We start from the raw sequence: 20,242 nt of genomic DNA, 5'->3' as shown, positions 1-20,242 counted from the left end.
TAACAGAAAAGATCCAGGCGGTATCTGAACTGTGCTCAGATAGGTATAAGATGTTAATATAAAAGTAAACATACGTCAAGCAGTAGTAGACGCAATTAAAACTGATACTACTCATATTGTGCAAAGAGTAGATAATGTTGAAATGAGAGTAGAAGATATTGGTACTAACATTGCCAACATTGAGAGTAAAGTAGCTTCAGTAACTTCTGGTGATGGTAGTATGCAACAAGTTGTAGCTGCAAACGCCGCTTTTATCGGGTGTCGGCAGTTCTTGCGGTTCGATCCAGAAAAAAATATCGCTCCGCTAGATTTCTGGAACGATTTTGAAGATGTGATTCCACCAACTTGGTCTGAACGAGAGAAAATCTCATTTATTAGAAGCCATTTAGCAGGTGACGCCATGCGTTGGCCAGCTGATGTTATGTTGAAGTGTCAAACATTAGCGGAATTAAAAACAGCTTTCATTAATGAGTATTGGTCTAGTAATAAGCAAAATGAAGTGTTGACAGAATTTTGGAGTGAAAAACGCTTCAATGTAGGCAAGGAATCTATTAAAGAATTTGCCAGGTCGTGGATCTCACGTTTGTCACATTTGGCCGAAAAGCTAAAACCTGAAATGATAATACTAGGTCTGGAAGTCAAACTGCCATGGTATTGGCAAACTAGTATTATATCTGACCCTAGAGACAATCTGGATCGTTTCATTGAACATTTGGAACGTGTAGAGGGTGTTGCTGCCAATGAGGAGCAAGCACGTAATAACAGAAATGGTAATAACACTAGTAGTAATTTTAAGAACGAGCAGAATGGCAATGTAAACATCAGAACAGTAGGTGTTCGCCATCCTAAGAGCGATAGGAATTTGAGAAATAATTATCAGAACCGACAATGGCATCCAAATGATAGTAATTTTGATCCAAACAAAATTATACAGGTAAACAACAGTGCGGAAAGAAATGCTGTGCCAGTTAACTAATAAATAAAGGAAACAGTAGTAGGCCGAGGCAGGAAAACTAGTTCCCGTCTATGAGGACACTGGCGCTCACCGGGCGGTTACTTTTCCTAAGCCAGTAATTACAGTAATTGGTAAGACAGATCAAAATACTCAGACTGAATATGTGGATGAGGGGTCAGTAGCATCTAAGGATACAGCAGAATTATTAGATCACTCACAGTATATAATAGATACCGTGTTGTAGACGCTTTCTAAGTGGGAAGAGAAAGAGAAGGCGCAGCAGTGTAACGGTAGGGAAGAGCTACAAAATACTGAATTGTCAGGTGAAGAAGCAGAAGAAATTCATGCTTATATTTACGATGCGGATGATGTGCTCTTATCTAAAGTGCCTGTGCAGGATGTTTATACTGTACTAATAGATTTAGGACAGGAAGTAAGTGAGAACGTAGAGGAAACCTGTTGGGGGGCGATGAACCCAGTAGCTGTGACCAGTTGTCACTTGAGAAGGAACCCGACGATAATAGTGAAAGTGGTTTAGCTGTAACTAGTGTTATGCACGTCTGGAGGCGCAGAATCGCTCAGACCACAATAATTTGGGTCATGTTCAGCAAACTAAATGTAATGAAGTCGTACGGTGTTTCGATTTGAAATTAGTAGACCGACTGGAAAAGGCAGCTGAAAATGTAATTCGGGAAACCCCTACACACTTTGACCTACATGTAATGAAGACAGATGTCGATCACTTTAGTTGGAGACAAATCCAAAAGGAACTATTGGATGAGTTTGAGGAACCACCTGTAAAACCTAGAATAAGCCACCCTATAATAATAGTGAATATGTTGGGTATCAATGTACGTGGTCTCTTAGACAGTGGAAGTGAAGTGAGTGCGATATCTCAGCCCTTCTTTGATGCATTACCTGGTAAAGACAAGCTTACAGTAATGAGGGTATCAGGATTAAGAATAATTGGTGCTACTGGCAAGGTGTCAAAAACGGTAAAGCAAGAAGCTTTGCTGCCCTTTGATATTAATGGTAATTTAATTGATCATCCATGCTTAATTGTAAATAATCTCAGTATTGAGGTTTTAATTGGCATAGATTTCTTGTAGAAATATCAGAGTGTTGTTGACTTTGAAAGAAGCCAGTTAAAAATGGTCTTGCCGATAACCGGAGTAATTACGGTACCTTTTATTGACAAAAATGTAGTAACTAATGATGAAACTTGCGAGCTGCCTATACGAGTTCTGTAAAATAGGAGATATTGGGACGAAGGTGTTAATTTTAGTAAAAGTAAGCTAAACACAGAAGAAGAAGAAGAAGAAGCAATTATTTTGGACAAGATAGAAGCTAAATTGCAGGAAATCGATAAAATTTTAGGTAATCAGAAGGAAGAAGTGAGACAGGTTTTAAAAGGGCATCATAAGGTATTTTCAAATCGACCTGGCGTGGTCAAAGGTTATGAATGTCAATTAAAGGTGAAACCTGGCCAAGTGTTTTTCAGGAAGCCATACCAAATACATGTAGCTAGGAAGGAGGCGGTTTGAAAGGAGATACAAAGAATGCTACAGTCGGGTGTGATCGAAAAAGCGGTCAGTGAGTACAATAATCCTCTTATTGTTGTACCAAATAGAGACGGGAGTGTCAGATTGGTCTTGGACGGTCGTTGGTTGAATGAAATAGTGGTTAGGGAAAGTGATAGACCGCAGAACATGGACGAGTTATTGCAAAAGTTCCGGGGAGTAAAATTCTTAACCTCTATGGACATCACATGTGGACATTGGAATTTCCCACTGGCGGAAAGTTCAATTAAATACACAGCTTTCTTGTACGAAGGAGTTTCTTACCAATACCGTGTGGTACCTTTCGGACTTAATATCTCTGTTTGTGCCTTCGTACGTTTGATGTGCCATGTTTTAGGACCAGCCTTAAGTAATAAAATAACAGTCTACGTAGATGATCTGTTAATAGCAACTCCTACCTGGGAAGAACACATAGTTTTATTAGAGGAAGTGTTAGAGGCTATTGAGAGAGGTGGCACGAAACTAATGATTGAAAAAACAGAGTGCGTTAAAGAGGAAATAGGTTTCTAGGGATATGTGATAAGTGGCAAAGGTATTCTGCCTGACGCAGGCAAGCTAGCAGTCATTGAAAAATTTGAGCCTCCCAGAAACAAGAAGCAGTTGAGATCGATGTTCGGTCTTTCCGGCTTCTATAGGCGTTTTGTTAGTGATCAGGCTTTTAATGCGCCCTGTCTTCACCTCCTGCTGAAAAAGGATACCCCTTGGGTTTGGACAGCAGAATGTCAACAGGCGTTCGAGGTGCTTAAACAATCTTTAATTAATAGCCCTATTTTACATCATCCTGATTTTGAAAAACCATTCTGTATGTCTGTTGATGCTAGTGGCTATGGTATAGCTATGGGGATATTCCAAATAGAAATAGAGAACGAACAAGAAGTGCACAAGACTATGGCTTTCGCAAGTCGATCTTTACAAGCAGCAGAAAGAAATTATGGCATCTCAAAACTGGAAGCATTGGCAATTGTATTTGGGGTACAGAAATTTGAGCAGGATCTATTAGGTCACAAGATAATTGTTTACAGTGACCATAAGGCGTTGACCTTTTTAAAGACCTGTAAGTGAGGAATGCTCGTTTGGTAAGATGGTCAATGTATCTCCAGTAGTTTGACCTTGAGATTAAATATATTGAAGGGAAAGATAATTTGGTAGCTGATGGGTTACCTAGAAGTGCGGAGCTCTGTGATGACGCGGTAATTACAGCAACAGACCTAAGTGAAGTACGAATGTTTGCGTTGCACTAAGTAAAGGAAGAAAGTGCATTAAAGAGGGTGATTAAGAACTTGAGACGTGAGCAGAATGCAGATGACCAGCTGAAATTTGTAAAGAGCTATTTGGGAGATGTGAACTATCATAAGGTTTCGCAATACTACTGTCTGCATAAAGATATTCTGTTTAGGAGGAAAAAGGTATGTGTTTATGAGTGGAAGCTATGCGTTCCCTCACAACAAGTAGACTTACTAATCGACTATGTACACCTGAGGTACGGGCACTGTAGTGCAAAGAAGTGCATTGCAAAATTAAAAGAGAAAGTTGTGTTTGACAACATGTAGCGCCATGTTGCCAAGCGTCTAGCATCTTGTGTAGTGTGCCAGAAAGTCCGTGCTGCTAACACCAGAATACAAGGGGATATGCATTCAGTAGAGCCAACTGAAACGCTAGAATTACTGGCTTGTGATTTGTTTGGCGCGCTTCCTGCTTCGAGAGGTGGGTGCACCCATGTTTTTGTTGTTGTGCATGGATTTAGTAAATATGTTAAGCTATACCCAGTTAAAAGAGAAAATGCAAAAACGTTGGTAGAAAAGTTGGCGTTCCGAAGAATTTGCTGTCAGACAATGGGCCTCAATTTACTTCTGATAGATTTAAACAATGTCTGGATAAGGCTGGAGTAAAACATCTGAAAATATCTGCGTATTTCCCCCAAGGAAATATGAGTGAACATATTACGAGAGAATTGAATAGGCTTTGCAGAACTTATTGTGCTCGGAAACACTCAAGTTGGGCAGAGCACATGAAGTATTTTGAGAATGTAATTAACAACTTAAGGCATGATGCATCTGGTTTTGCGCCTTGCGAATTGATGTTTGGCCAAGAACCGCACAATGTGATTGCAGATATGGTAGAATTCCCTATTCTAACGCAAATATCCACACACGAAAAGAAGTTAAGGGCTAGGGCAAATATAAGAAAAAGAGCATTGGAAAGGAAGAAGCGTCATGACGCAAAAGCTGTACCCACCAGTTTTGAAGTAAGTCAGTTAGTCCTTGTCAAAACCTAGGAAAAATCAAAGAAAATAAATGCAGAAACAAAGAAATCATGTTCGCATACCAAGAACCTTTCAGGATCATAGGAAAACCACATGTCAGTGCATATAGGGCTAGAGTACACTAAGAGTAAAAAGCTATTAGGTCTCAGGAACGTGATCGACCTAAAGAAGTTCATAGGTAGTGAATGAATTCTGTAGGGAGGAGGTTGTTCTGTAACCTCTACACTGTGTGGCAGCTGTGCAGTCCCAGCTGTGTGAGATCTTCTTTCCCATTTCAGATTTCACTCTCTCTTCAGCTTTCCTATCCTCCTAAAATTTTGACCCCTTCTTTCGAATACGAAAATTTTCTGAAACCAATGAATCCTGTAGGGAGGAGGTTGTTCTGTAACCTCTACACAGTGTGGCAGCTGTGCAGTCCCAGCTGTGTGAGATCTTCTTTCCCATTTCAGATTTCACTCATTCTTCATCTTTCCTATCCACCAAAGTTTCGACTCCTTCTTTGCAATATGTAAGGGGTCCGTAGGCCCTTACTATAAATTTGCACTCGGCACAGGTCGATAGGGCGAACAATCGATTGTGTCGTGTTGTGAGAGCGAGTGTAGAGTTGAGCGAGTGCCATGTTGTGGGTAGAGGTGTGTGGAGGTTTTAAGAGAAGGGATTCGCCATCGCCGTGGCTAGACCCCTTTGTACTAGAATAATGCCGGGAAGGTGAAGAAGTATTATTACGAAAGTGATCAGTGACATTTCTAGGGCCGATATTTGGTTTCGCGTCTACCGCGCCGGCATCACCTTGGATTGCAGTGTCGGATTGCAGTGTTGGATGCAGTGATGGATTAGCGTGTGACGATAATGGAAAATGAAGAAGCCTGTGCTGAGATTAGCGGTAATTAGATATGTATGACGGAGGCAGTTGCTGTGTCCTTTCTTGTGTTTTTGAGAAGAATATAGGCTCGTAATTAGTGAAACTGTGTTGGTGTTTTTCTTGTTACGAGACATTTCGTTATTACAGTATTGAACAGGACGAACTGGAAAGTAACAACTTCCATAGCAGTCAATTCCGATTACCAGCCCCATTAGGTACACGGTCATATTAATAATAAATATTGGGCTGCTATTCGATCAGATCGGGTCGGGATAAATAAACGGAGGTGTTACACCTTGGCTTACTGTGAAAGGACAAGTGCAATCTTCAGACGAATCATAAAGAACAATAGGTAATTTATCTTGCTTAATGCGAGAAAATACTTTTCAATTTCGGATGAAGACAGAGTATAAACTTTAAAATTGCGACAAGAAACAGTGCATCTTGAACAATACGAAGTAATAGCATCTTACGATTGTGAATAAACTGTTTTTCCGCCATATTAGATGAGAGTAGTAGTGTCGATAAACTGTGTTATAATGTGCAAACGCGTAGATCCGCACGAAAACCTGTGAAAAGTGAACACTAAAGAAAGACACGTGTGAACATTACCACAACAAAACGAGCCAAGAATTCGTCACGGAAGCTTTTAAAGAAGTGTTTAGAAATAATGTTATGACCGAAATTGCTTTCTGAATAATGAAAATCGAGCAACTTCATGTGGACCTGTGGGGCGGCAAATAAGTTGTAAAATAATCGTTTGCTATATAAAAGTTTGAATGTTGAATCAGTTTCAGGCTTTTAGAATGTTGTTAATGCTGTCTTTCGCCGTTCTCAACACTGGCTCTCTATTTACTTTTTAGCACCCAGAAAGTGATTTAACAAAACGTGGAGCCAGTAATTAGAGATCCTAGTGCCCACTTCATCTGAGAATACCATTATAGCTGCACCTTATAGCTCTGAGGAATTAGGAGATTGTCCGGGATTTCTAATCAAAAACGGTTTTCCAAAATAGTTGAGTATATTCTGAAATTCACTGATAAAAACCACAAGTATCCCTACAACCTAACTAACAGAGCAGTTCAGAGTCTAATGCGCTGATGCAACTATAAATGTCCGAATTAAATGTTAAAAAGAATGCTCGCCATAATTTGATGAGAGTATTTCATCAAACGCCACGCTAAATAATTGGTAGAATGTCTGTCCCGCGACGGCACGTGAAAATACGACAATACGCAAACTGAAGCTAGATAATGAAAATCATCCCAGATTTAACCCTTCATTTGAAATGATTTCATGGCTCCGCGTATCTCTAGTAACTTAATACGGCACCAGAGGCTGTTTGTAGCAGTGATACCGATGCGACGCGACTCCCGACACAGATGGCGTGTTATTCAGCGTCTGGAGAGAACTAGGGCCTTGCTTCCTCGCGCAGCGTTCTTATATATAAAGCCGCGGTGCGGACGGCTAAGGGAACGCCTGATCAAATCGGCTCTCCCGACTAGCCGCTGGTCTAGTAATGCACCACATCAAGTTACATAATAATTTATAGCTTCTTTCGCTGATCGCCGATGAAGTTCTTAATTTAAACGTGCATTCAGCACGCAGGTAAGTATTGATAATAAAATTTTGACGTGGCTAAGTTAAATATTTTGGGCGAGAGAATTAATTTAATTACACTGCACGCAGTAGATGAGCTCTGAACTGGCCCTTTTGAGATCCGCTATCGCTATAATTTGATAGGTATTCAAAAGAAACTTTTCACATCTTCATAGTCATAGTGGACCTCCAACCTATTTAAATCTAAACATCCTAGCCTTATTTATTAAACTACTTAATCTATCTTGCTTCCTTCAGTTTTGAGATGAAAACCAGAAAATCATGAATTTCCACTAAAATCTTAATTTGTGAAATCCAAAGTACTGTTTTTATTAAATCATTATGAAAGATGAATCTAAATATAAATTTTGAAGTCTCTAGCTCTTTTCTGTTGCGCCAATGATTTTTTTCAGAAAAACGTCCAAATTTCGAAAATGGCTGAAGTTATCGAACTGATATTTAACACACATTAATTTAGTATTATTCCTGACATGCTAGAAAAGTTTTAGGTCATTTGCTTGATTTTTAAGGTATTGCGCAACATTTATGACGTCAGAGCTAGTTACAGCAGACTGGCTGGCACACAATGGAAACTGATGTGAATTTACTACAGCGTGAGTAGGCTGCTTCCCTACAGACCCATAAACAGTTATGCAGGCGACAATTTACGTGGCAACGCAATTGTTGAATGACGTCACGCAGACCCGTGCAGCAGCTGCGCCAAAGAGCTTCGATCTGCGAGGTGATTTCACCCATCATCCCAACTACCTGTGCAAGGAGTAAGTCAGACACAGACGCACTACACTGGACAGCGACCAGCGCGACTTCCAGACACCGAGCGCTAACCCGGCATCTAGCGGCCGAACTACAAATTACGCCCGCCTGCAGCGCCACGGAGCGGCCGACTGAGAACTACGATGACTCGCCACAGATCTTCAGCGTGACTTCACGCAGCTCCGGTGGCAGTACAGCGCCACGCCCACTTCAAACGTCAAAACATCACGACTCGTGGTAACGTCAGTTGGTGAGTGAAGACAACTGGTTAGCATAACATTAAGTTGCAGTATACTGTCTTCACGATAAATAAACAATTTTAAACTGTGTTTTGCCTTAGGACAAGTGCCCAATTACAGTAATTTCCGAAAAGTTTTCGAAACATACTCTGAAATATAGCATACTTATTTATGCATACTGCACTGTCTAAATGGTGATTATACAGATATGCTCATTGTTTTTGGAGATTTTACATTTATAGATTTAATGAATGGTGTGATTTGTCTTGTTTAAAACATTTTACATAAACTGTGTATGTGAAAATTGATATTTGAAATTATTAGGTTTTCAGAGTCGTTATGTTCAGTACTCATATGTATTGTATCTATTTTGGGATTAACTGAAGATACTGCAGTTACTGTTTGATTAGTTTAGCGGTAATTAGGAGTGTTTTGGGTTACTAGAGGTTATTTTATATTACTTGCCTGTGCATTAAAAAAATAAACCAAACATGTCTACTGAAGATAAGCAGGTTTGTGAGGCAGTAGTTGAAAGGAAAGGGATAGGACAGGAAGACAGAGATGATTCAAGAATCAGTGATTATGGATTGTCATTAGAAAGCCCATTAGCACATTCAACTAGTTACCCCGAGACACCAGCACAAATGACGAGAGGTAAGCCAGTTTCAGAGGGTGCGGATATATGGTCGATGTTGGCAGACTTACTAAAGGAAATCAAGGCAACAATAAAGGAAGGTTTACAAGAAACTAGAGAAAGGGAAGAAATATTCCGCAAATCATTAGAGAAAGGTTTACAAGAAACTAGAGAAACATTCAAGGAAGATTTACAAGAAACCAAAGAAAGCTTAGAAAAGTCATTTAAGGAAACTCTAGCACAAGAGATCAAAACATCGCAAATGAAGATAGAATATAATCTGAAGAAGGAAATGCAGGAGTTACAAGAACGACTGAAGATGGATATCAACGAGAGAGAGAGTAAGCTACAGAAGAGCATAGACCAAATCCAGGGAGACGTGGAGAAGATGGAAGGAAAGTTAACAAAAAAGATAGAAGATGATATTGAAGAAACTAAAGCCTAATTGGGAGAAAGGATCACCGAAGTGGAAACAAATTGCAATCATCGAATCGCCGGGATGACGCAGATGCAGAAACAATGCAATGATGTGGTTAAGGGGACAGGAGATAGGCAAAACCAACTGGCTGTCAATCTGAGAAATGCTATAGCCGTGCAACAAGGAGAGGATAACAAGAGGGTTGCAATGGAGGTCAGGCAATTACAACAGGGAGTGCAACATTTGGAGAGCAAGACAGAAGAAATTGATAAACGAATTAGCAATGCCACTTTAACCGTTGGGGAAGGTAGAGTCGTTACCTTGATGAGCAGTGATAATCAGTATGTCCAAAATAATACAGGGCAGAAGTTTAAACCGAAAGGAGGGTTGCACCCAATGATATTTATGAAATGGTTAAAAGGAGTTTTCCCAGCACATTTCGAAGACGCAGACAGGATTCAATTTGCAATAGATAGGATGGAAGGTGAGGCCTTCATTGGGGAGTCAGGAAGAAGGAAGGGACTACTAGTTATGATCAGTTTGAAGGGGAATTCTTGAAGAAATACTGGTCCAAAAGTCATCAGTGTGCAGCTCTTGAGGACCTACTACACCGCAAGTCACTTAATACATGGAGAGGAACGTTGAGAGAGTTTGCCGAACATGTGTGGGAATTGAACGAGACCTTGGAACAACCCCTGAGTGATGACGTAAAGATATCAGCGATAAAAAGAAGATTGAGCTGGAGAATGCAAGACACTGTATCCGGGAGCCTAATTAAAGATAGGGAGGCCTTGATGGAGATACTGGAACAGTTGGAATCTGTTCGATCACAGGAACACAACCTAGCTAATGATCAAAACCGAGAGGGAAGTAGTGACCAAAGGAATCATTTTAATAATTCATCTGGTTATGAGAGAAGAGATGATAGACAAAGGGATCACGAGGTATGAATCGAAGAAAGTTAGGTGTAGGGAGCCAGCAACTCTTTTGCTGGTATACCAAGTGGTGACTGGTACACTCCCAGCTGGGTGAGACTTTATTTCTCATTTCAAGTTTCACTTCTCTACCATCTTTCTCTATCCTTAGGTTAAGAACGTTAGTGTGTAGTACTTAGAATAGGTAGTGGTCATCCAAATAATTCAGTCAGGAACCAGGTAGCAAATTTATAGTTGGCTTAAATTGAGGATAAGTAGATACTGTTGATGTACAGTGTGAGATGTCAAAGAATCAATAAGTAAAAAATCAGTTTAGTGTCAGTACACTACAAAATTGATAGCGCCAGAAGTAATAAAATAAGACCCAGATCAGAAGGCCAATGTTTATAAAATGTGATGGGAAGCTAATTGGTCAAATAAGAGTTTGTGTAATCACATAGAGTTGGTTTGGGAGGCATGAAAAGGTCAAACGGTTGTAAGAAAATTGAAGTAATGTATTGGCTTGTAATTAGGATGGCATATAAAGAAATAAATACATGAGGAGATAGTTGTTCGAATAAATGATGTGAAACATGATATTCGGAGATTTTATGTGGTTATTGCAGCGAATATTGAGGGTTGATGTAGGTTGAAGATATATATCAGTTGAAGTTGCTATTAAGTTGAGGGAGTTATGTGTAATGAAATGCATGGAGTATGAGATGTTTGAAGTATTGAAGTATGTCATTTGGCACATGAGCAACATCTGTTTGCAAGTTATTTGTAGGTATACATGTTGCTCTGGAGTATGCTGATAAAATAAAGTGTAACTAATGAATAATTAGTAATTCATGTATCCAATTAGCTATCAGAGTCAATTATGGTTATACGTAGGTCAAGCTTTAGAAGCAGAATTCTGGCACTGTGTAATGACTAACAAATATCCGTATGGTGGATCTGAATTAATGTGAATATGACAGGAAATATTGTACCACTCGTCTAAGCTTTAGTGGTAACAATTCACATATGGCAGTAATGTTTGACAAAATGAAATGATCAGTAGTTTAAAATTTTTCATTGGGTGACCACATTAGTTATAGTGATGCAGATAGTTATGTAAGACATACGTAGTGGTATAATGGAGCATTTAATATTATGGAAACTGTAGAGGTATGAGGGAATGTAAAATAATTGCATAAGTCAAGGAGTAAATGCTATATTTAGTTTTGACATTCAATTTTGCTTGTGTTAAAATCTCAAATGAATAAGTTGTGAATTTCTTCCTTAACTTTAATGCGTGTTGGCCAAGTGAGTTATAAGTTAGAGTGATAATACTATGGACGGCAGGAACCCTGCTGAAAGGACGGCATACCAAAGGGGTAGCTGGCATTCAACTAGTTTGTTTTCTTGTCTTTGCTGTAGCAAGTTATAACAAACATGTAGTTAATGACTCGTACAAACCTTTGAAAGTGAAGACTTTTGGTAATTGAATGTAAGATAAGTTTGTAAAAATATTTACCATGCCATATTAATTAAGACAGATTGATGTTGTATGATGTTTCTGTAGGGGCAGTGTGCTACCAGAGCCAATAGGATATTATTTGTAATATAATAACTCATATGTCGTGTGTTCACGTAATAATTTTTGATTGTATGTTATGTGTTACATTCAATATGGACTATAGAGGATTATTACTGCTTGATGTAAAATTACGATTTGGGCAATGCCATGTTTGTGAGATGTAATAATCTTTTGTAGAATATTATTATGGGGGTAGCCCACTACCGGAGTCGAGGGGTTATTTGGTGAATTGTAATTTCATTAATTATTTACACTGTGTGTTTTGTTCAGGTGTAATAATATCTAATTTCTTTACCGATTCTTTTACGCCAGAGGCTCCAAAGAAGTTTTCGAGGGCGGGGAAGTAAGGGGTTTGTAGGCCCTTACTATAAATTTGCGCTCGGCACAGGTCGATAGGGCGAACAATCGATTGTGTTGTGTTGCGAGAGCGAGTGTGGAGTTGAGCGAGTGCCATGTTGCGGGTAGAGGTGTGTGGAGGTCTTAGTTTAAATGCAAGGCTTTAAGAGAAGGGATTCGCCATCGCCGTGGCTAGAACCCTTTGTACTAGAATAATGCCGGGAAGGTGAAGAAGTATTATTACGAAAGTGATCAGTGACATTTCTAGGGCCGATATTTGGTTTCGCGTCTACCGCGCCGGCATCACCTTGGATTGCAGTGTTGGATTACAGTGTTGGATGCAGTGATGGATTAGCGTGTGACGATAATGGAAAATGAAGAAGCCTGTGCTGAGATTAGCCGTAATTGGATATGTATGACGAAGGCAGTGGCTGTCTCCTTTTTTGTGTTTTTGAGAAGAATATAGGTTCGTAATTAGTGAAACTGTGTTGGTGTTTTTCTTGTTACCAGACATTTCATTATTACAGTATTGAACAGGACGAACTGGAAAGTAACTACTTCTGTAGCAGTCAGTTCCGATTACCAGCCCCATTAGGTACACGGTCATATTAATACTAAATATTGGGCTGCTATTCGATCAGATCGGGCGGGATAAATAAACGGAGGTCTTACAAATACAAAAATTTTCCGTCATGGCTATCAAGCCATGAGTTCTGTAACCATTCTATCCACCGATTAGTGAAAAAAATACCTAATGTGACAAACCTAACTGTGACATAAACAACAGGGAAGTATGACGTAACGAAGATACAAATGTATTTGAGTAACAAGTACGTATAGAACCCTGGTAATATTGTGAGTACAAGGTGTTCTTTTATTGGAAATGGTCCCACAATAATATTTTAAAAAGATGTACAAATTCGTGTTCAAGCAGGATCTGAAGTGGCAGTGAAACCTAGTGTATGAATTACAGCTAACTAATAAATAGTAAGAGAGAGTGCTTAGTGTTATGAAAATATGCAGATAAGTTGTAAGAATGAACTCACCTTGTGTAGCATGGAATGGCAGTGTAATATAATTGAACAGTGTTTGTGGTTGAGACGTGAAGGACACGTCCCTGAAATATTTATAAGGTTGGAGCTGGCCGTTATTTGGTGTAGTGTGTGACAGGACACACCCACATGTATTGAGGTTATGAGTTGGAGGCGTGAATGCGACCATAGGTACCCTTATGTTAGATGAGACAGAGCAGCTCATGTTGTCCTATAGGTTTAAGGAATTTAGCATTACGCTCGTCCGTAATTACTTGATGCACTTTAGTGGTAGGTCGAGAGAGGCTACCTGTGGTTTCAGCGTCCGATCGAGTGGAAATGAATTAACATGTGAGCAAACTGATCAGCTGCAATACACTATAGGTATGAAATAAATGTGCTATCCTGTGCTTTAAATGTTAATAGAGTGAGTGTTAAATAAGTAAATACACTAGCAACATAATTGAGTAACCTAATGGTAGACGTGAAACATTATTTATAGCTCAGCATAAATACACTTCCATGAAGTAAGTACATAATTGCAGACGTGGAACGGACACAGCAGCAGAGGGCCAATAAATGGATTTAGTAGTCAACTAAACGTAGTGTGTTTTGAACACTCAGAACTGTACTATTACCACAAGTTACTCACACGTACAAAGAAGCTGAGAAGACAACTACTAATCAAATATACTCATACTATCTCTATGAATAAGGTAATAGAAGATGAGTCAGCTAAGTAAATAAAATACAAATGTATCAGGAATGTACCGAGAATTGGTTCAGTGTTCCGGCCCAGAAATGATAAATCGAGATTAAATAGGATTTATGATTGTACGCCTTGAGCATAAATTTTATCTAGTTCATGACTAACGGCGTTTTGAGCCATTTGTTTACCGATTTTATGACAGTTAAGTAACCGCGAGAGTAAAATTGAAAAAGTTCTGTTAACTTTGTTCCAGTAACATATTGAAAGATAAAATGCGTATATCCCAATTTCATTGTGACCCACCCTTAGATATTAAGTGAACAGAGTCTGAGGCACTCTTTTTGTTTGTTCTACAGGACAAACCAGATAATGGAAGCCTGGTTGCTGCGTGAAAACGTGGAGTGACTTGGACACAACTCACAGTGACCCCTGCCCTTTCCTCATGTAATTTAGAGTGAACATGAAGGACACACACCATAGCAACTTCCCCTCCACTACCCTTGAGAATGGAGGTGTAGAACGCCAGCCAAAGCGACTACAACCACGTGTGTAAAAATGAAACTGTCATGATTTGTGAAAGTTTCTTTCAGGTTTAGAAAAGGCTGTTAAGATATAATTATCTGTTTATGTATCATGAATAACTGTGTTATTTTCTTTGAATTTGTGTATGTAAAAATGTATTTAATGGATTTAAGATTTTCATAATTTTACATATTTTATGTGTTTGTCTGTCTAAGGCAATATGTATGTCAAAGTGTTTCATTGATTTTGCTTAAATTTTAAGTGATAATGTTACTTAAGAGGCAGTGAACATGCCAGCAATTTAAATAATTGAAGAAGGTAATAAGTTTTCTTTTAATATTTCTATATGTTTACATTTCAATTATAATTTTTCATAGGGAGTTAAGCTGTACTGTTGCTTCCCTTTTTGTAATTAATATTTTCTCCTTTTCCATTTACAGTAAAAAAAAAAAAAATTAAGTAGAGGGTGATGTAGGGAAGCAGCCTACTCATGCCGTATGAAATTCACATCAGTCTTTCCATTGTGTGCCAGCCTAGTCCGCTGAAACTAGCTCTGATGTCATAAATGTTGTGCAATACTTTAAAAATCAAGTAAATAACCTGAAACGTTTCCAGCATGTCAGGAGAAATACTAAATCAATATGTGTTGAATATCAGTTCAATAACTTTAACCATTATCGAAATCTGTAAAAATCATTGGCGCAACAGAAAAGAGCTAGAAAATTAAAAATTTGTATTTAGATTCCTTTTGCATAATAATTTAGTAGTAACAATATTCTGGATCACACAAATTAAAATTTTAATTGAAATTCATGATTTTCTGATTTTTGTCTTTATAGTTAAGGAAGCAAGATAGATTAAGTAGGTGAATAAATAAGGCTAGGATGTTTAAATTTAAGTAGAAGGGAGATCCGCTATAATCATAAAGATGTGAGAAGTTTCAACTGAATAACTATAAAACTATAGCGATAGCAAGGGGCAGGTTCAGAGCTCGTCAACTGCGTGTAGTGTAATTAAAATAATTCTCTCGCCCAAAATATTTGACTTAGCCACGTCAGACTTTTATTATGATTACTTACCCGTGTGCTGATTGCACATTTAAATTGAGAGCTTCATTGGGCATCAGCAAAGGAAGCAATGATTTATTATATAACTTAAAGTGGTGCATTACTAGCCCAGCGGCTAGTCGGGAGAGCGGATTTGATCAGACGTTCCCTTAGCCGTCCGCACCGCGGCTTTATATATAAGAACACTGCGTGAGAGAGAAAGGCCCCAGTTCTCTCCAGACACTGATTAGCGCACCACCTGTGCTGGGAGTCGCGTCGCGTCGCGTCGGTACCATTGCTATAAACACCCTCGGATGCCGTAATAAGTTACTCGGGATACGTGTAACCATGAAACCGTTTTCGAGTGAAGTGTTAATTCTGGGAGGATTTTAATGATCTGTCTTCAGTTTGCGTATGTCGTATTTTCACGTGCGGCCGCGGGACAAACATTCTACCATTATTTAGCGTGGCGTTTGATGAACATTATCATCAAATTATGGCGAGCATTCACATAAACATTTAATTTGAACAGTTATAGTTGCATCAGCGCATCAGACTCTGAACTGCTCTGGTAGTTGCATTGTGTGGATCCTTTTTTTTTGGTCTGTGACTTTCAGAATATCGTGAACATTTTAGAGAGAATCGGTTTTGATTATGAATCCCAGACAATCTCCTAATACCTCAGAGCTATAAGCTGTAGCTATAAATGTATTTCTCAGATGAAGTGGGCACTAGGAATTCTAATTACTGGCTTCACGTTTTGCTAATCACTTTCTGGTTGCCAATATTGTAGTTAGAGAGCCAGTGTTGAAACGGGAAACAACAGCGTAAATAACAGCAACATTTAAATAACAAATTATTCCACCCGCCGCCCCACATATGGTGGATCGGCCGGGAAATGCATCTTTTCTGCATTACATTCTACATTTTTATAACAATAATTCCACCCGCCGCCCTACAACTGCGTTTCCTATAGTTTTACATGCTGTCCACTCTCGTTTATGTGACCACCTGTCAAACGATTGAGTGATCAGCTTTTGCAGCGCTAGACATTCAGGAAGAGAGTCAATGAGCATCCGGAAGGTAGTGAAAGGGATGTGGAGCCATGCCGAATCCCGTGCCTTGGCTTAGGTCTATTGGTTGAGGATCCATAGTGCGAACTGTCCAGTCGAGGTAGTCCTACAAGTTCTGGGATGTTTGGTAGCCAAGGGGGTATGATATACTTGTCCTGGTGCCCTTTAAACCACGCCTGTACACTGTGAGTTGTGTAAAACATTGCATTGTGCTGCTGCCAGATGCCATGGTGGTAAATAAAAAACCGCCTGGGGCAGCCGTGAGGTCTCAGGCATCTTGCCACAGTTCACGTGACCTCCCCCGTCGGAGATTCGAGTCCTCCCGTGGGCATGAGTGTATGTGATGTCTGTAGCATAAGTTAGTTTGAGTTAGATTAAATAGTGTGTAAGCCTAGGGACCGATGACGTTTGCAGTTTGGTCCCATAGCAACTTACCACCATCACCCATTACCCAAAGTAAAAACAATCTGCATCTAGGGGTGGGCATGGCACCCAGGGATAATGAATATTTGTATTGATCCGCCGTGCCTCATAAGTTGACAAGATCACCCACAGAATGCCACGAAAACATTGTCCAGACCACAACGTTCTCCCCTCCAGCATGGACCCTTCCAACAATTACTACAGGGCCGTACATACTAAGGGCCGTCTGTCTGATGGAGCATAAAACGTGATTCACCTGGAAAGGATCCCTGTCACCACGCAGTGTTCTTCCAGTTGGGGTATTGGCGTGCTAATTCCAGCCTTTATCGCCGTTGAAAAGCAGTCAGTGTGGGTGCATGAACCAGGTGCCTACTGTGGAGGCCCATACGCAGAAATTGTCGCTGAACAGTAGTTGAGGAAAATATTGTTGGTAGGCCCTAGATTCATCTGGGGGATCAGCTGCTCAACAGTTGCACGTCCATTGGACCGCATAAATCTCCGCAGCTGTTGTTCACTCTAGTGTTCTATGGCCCATGGTGCACCAGAGTAGCCTCAGCAGTGTTTTCAAACCTATCCGTTTAGAAAATGATTCCACCTAAGGCCCAGAAGCCAATGATCATTCACTATTAGAAGTCAGATATATTATTGTTTCCACATTACAACCTTACAACTGTTTTTCGCATCCCCCAACACGCTTGGTACACCTCCCACTGCTAGTGCTTCCACCTGCCTCCTGTGAGTGGTTATTCCAAGCTGAGGTCGAATATAGGTGGTGGTCACATTGACTGTACCATGTATTACTGTCCTTTTAAATCTAAATCATGCTGTGTTAGGGCACCACTTGATGTTTCCTGTGAATGTTGGGATTTTTAATGTACAGGCGTGTTGAACCACTTGTACTTGCCCTAAGAAAGTGGAATGAAAACTTATTGAACTTACAGAGGCACTTCACAGTTGATGTAAAATACGTCACAAGCATTCCAAAGTTTTTTTTCCATGTCACAACTTGTCCAGTAAGAAAGGGTAAGAGGGCCTACATAGTAAGCTCATGATAAGATGACCATCCACATCAAACCTGAATTATGTGAAATAGGTCCGAATGTTGTATGCACTCTGTTAGCTCACTTTACACCACGTTTGCCTACAAGACATTGTTCCATTGCATGAAATTAAATGGTTCAAATGGCTCTGAGCACTATGGGACTTAACTACTGTGGTCATCAGTCCCCTAGAACTTAGAACTAATTAAACCTAACTAACCTAAGGACATCACACACATCCACGCCCGAGGCAGGATTCGAACCCGCGACCGTAGCAGTCGCGCGGTTCCAGACTGCGCGCCTAGAACCGCTAGACCACCGCGGCCGGCATGAAGTTAAATTACGTTTCTTTAGGCTGTGTTTAGTTGTGATTTCATTATAATCTATAATACAAATGGCAAAGAAGGTGACGTGAGACAGTGAAGCAAAAGTAACTCAGTAAGAGAAGGGTTAACTTCATGACTCCGAGAGCGGACGCGGGCTAGCGTGCCAAGTTGGCTGTATTGTGTGTGAAGTTGTCGCCGAGCGAGTTGGCGTTTGGCAGCAGTGGGCGCGGTAGCGAGTCACGTGGTGGTCGAATGTGACCGCCCATAGCGGCAATAGCTTTCCGCTAGATGACGACGTGTTTGAGCTCTGCTACTGGAGCGGTAACCATGTATGAGAAATTGTTGCTTAGCAGAGGACAAAATTCGATCTCAAAGCACGTGAGTGGTATTCTCAGTGCTAGAAAGCCGTTGGGGAAAAAAATGGTGGAAAGGGTCGCCGAGACACACTAAAGGAGTTTGTTACAGACTTTAAACCACATATACTCTAATAAAATGTGACAGCAGTAAAATACTGGAAAGCCAGTACCACAGAAGTAAGTGAAAATTATAGCGAATGCGGGAGGTAAATGCGCCTTGGGTGCAATGAATAATTTTTTAATTACTGTATATTAAAAAATTTATAAATTGTATGTACTTTAAAAATTTGTAACCCGGTGACAGCTACACAGATTTTCATAAACGAAGTGTCAGTGGTTAGATCTCGTAGAGGCCTATCAGAAGATTAAACCAAAATTGTGATAAACATTATCATGTTTGTGCTATAGGCCAGAATGTATATGCCGTGCTCAAAAATCAGCAAAATTTACGCAAAATATTATGTCATAAAAGTACCAGTACCATTAAAGAATAACAATAGTTAAGAAAGTAGAAACAGGTTCATAATTAATTGTTTGTATTTATTAACAACATTACCAAGTGTAACATTTTTCACGTTAAAAGTGTAATTTATGCGAAAACTAGTGTGTGCACTAAAAATCTAATTTCAGTACTGAAAGGCTGATAAAATTTGGAAGTGATTTCATACAGACCACCCGCTTAATAGCTTGTTTTTCCGTCTTTGGAACGAAATTCGTCACTAATTCTGCGTATCAGGGATCCGATAGTTTGTTGGTAGATTTGCGGAGGTGTATGGCATTGGGTGGCTACGTACAGGTCACATTAATTCGCGTAAATAACGGTCCGCTTATTTGCGTACGCGAAGGTGGCATCCGGTGGTGACCCAAATGGGTTCCATACAATTTACATCAGGCGAATCTGCTCGCTGAGACATCAATAACGTTTCGCTATAATGCTTCTCAGACCAGTGTGGCACGATTCTGGCTCAGAGATACGGACAGTTATACTGCTGAAGATGACATCGTCGTCGGGGAACACATCAAGCATAAAGGGATGCAGGTGGTTCGCAGCCGTCAGCATGTCTTGGATTGCTACCTCAGATCCCAAGTAGTCGCAGGAGAATGTCTCCCATAGCATAATACTGATCCCATCAACCTGCGTCCGTGAAGCGCTTCACGTTTCGAGCCGCCGTTCACGTCGATGACGGCATTTGTGGAGACGATCTTAGACCTAGTGTAGCAAAACTGTCATTCACCTGAAGATCGACAGTAGAATCTCGATGATCCCGTGCCCACTGCAATCGTAACTGACGATGTCGGTCGGTCAATATTTGAAGACGTAGGGGTGGTCTGCTGCGGAGCTCCATGTTTAACAGTGTACGATGAGCAGTGTGCTCCGAAATACTTGTGGTGTACCAGCACTGTGCTCTTTCGGCGGAGATGCCACAGATCACCATCTATCCTATTTTAAAGAGAAGACAAGCCTCGGGTCCCCACGTTCTGTGAAGAGTCACGGACGTCTAACCATTTAACGCCTAGTGGTAGCTTTGCTGTTCTACCTCTTTCCTTAGATATTGAGGA

This window comes from Schistocerca serialis, chromosome 4 (assembly GCF_023864345.2).
Source record: "Schistocerca serialis cubense isolate TAMUIC-IGC-003099 chromosome 4, iqSchSeri2.2, whole genome shotgun sequence".
Lineage (NCBI taxonomy): Eukaryota > Metazoa > Arthropoda > Insecta > Orthoptera > Acrididae > Schistocerca > Schistocerca serialis.
Note: the sequence above shows the minus strand (reverse complement) of the source record.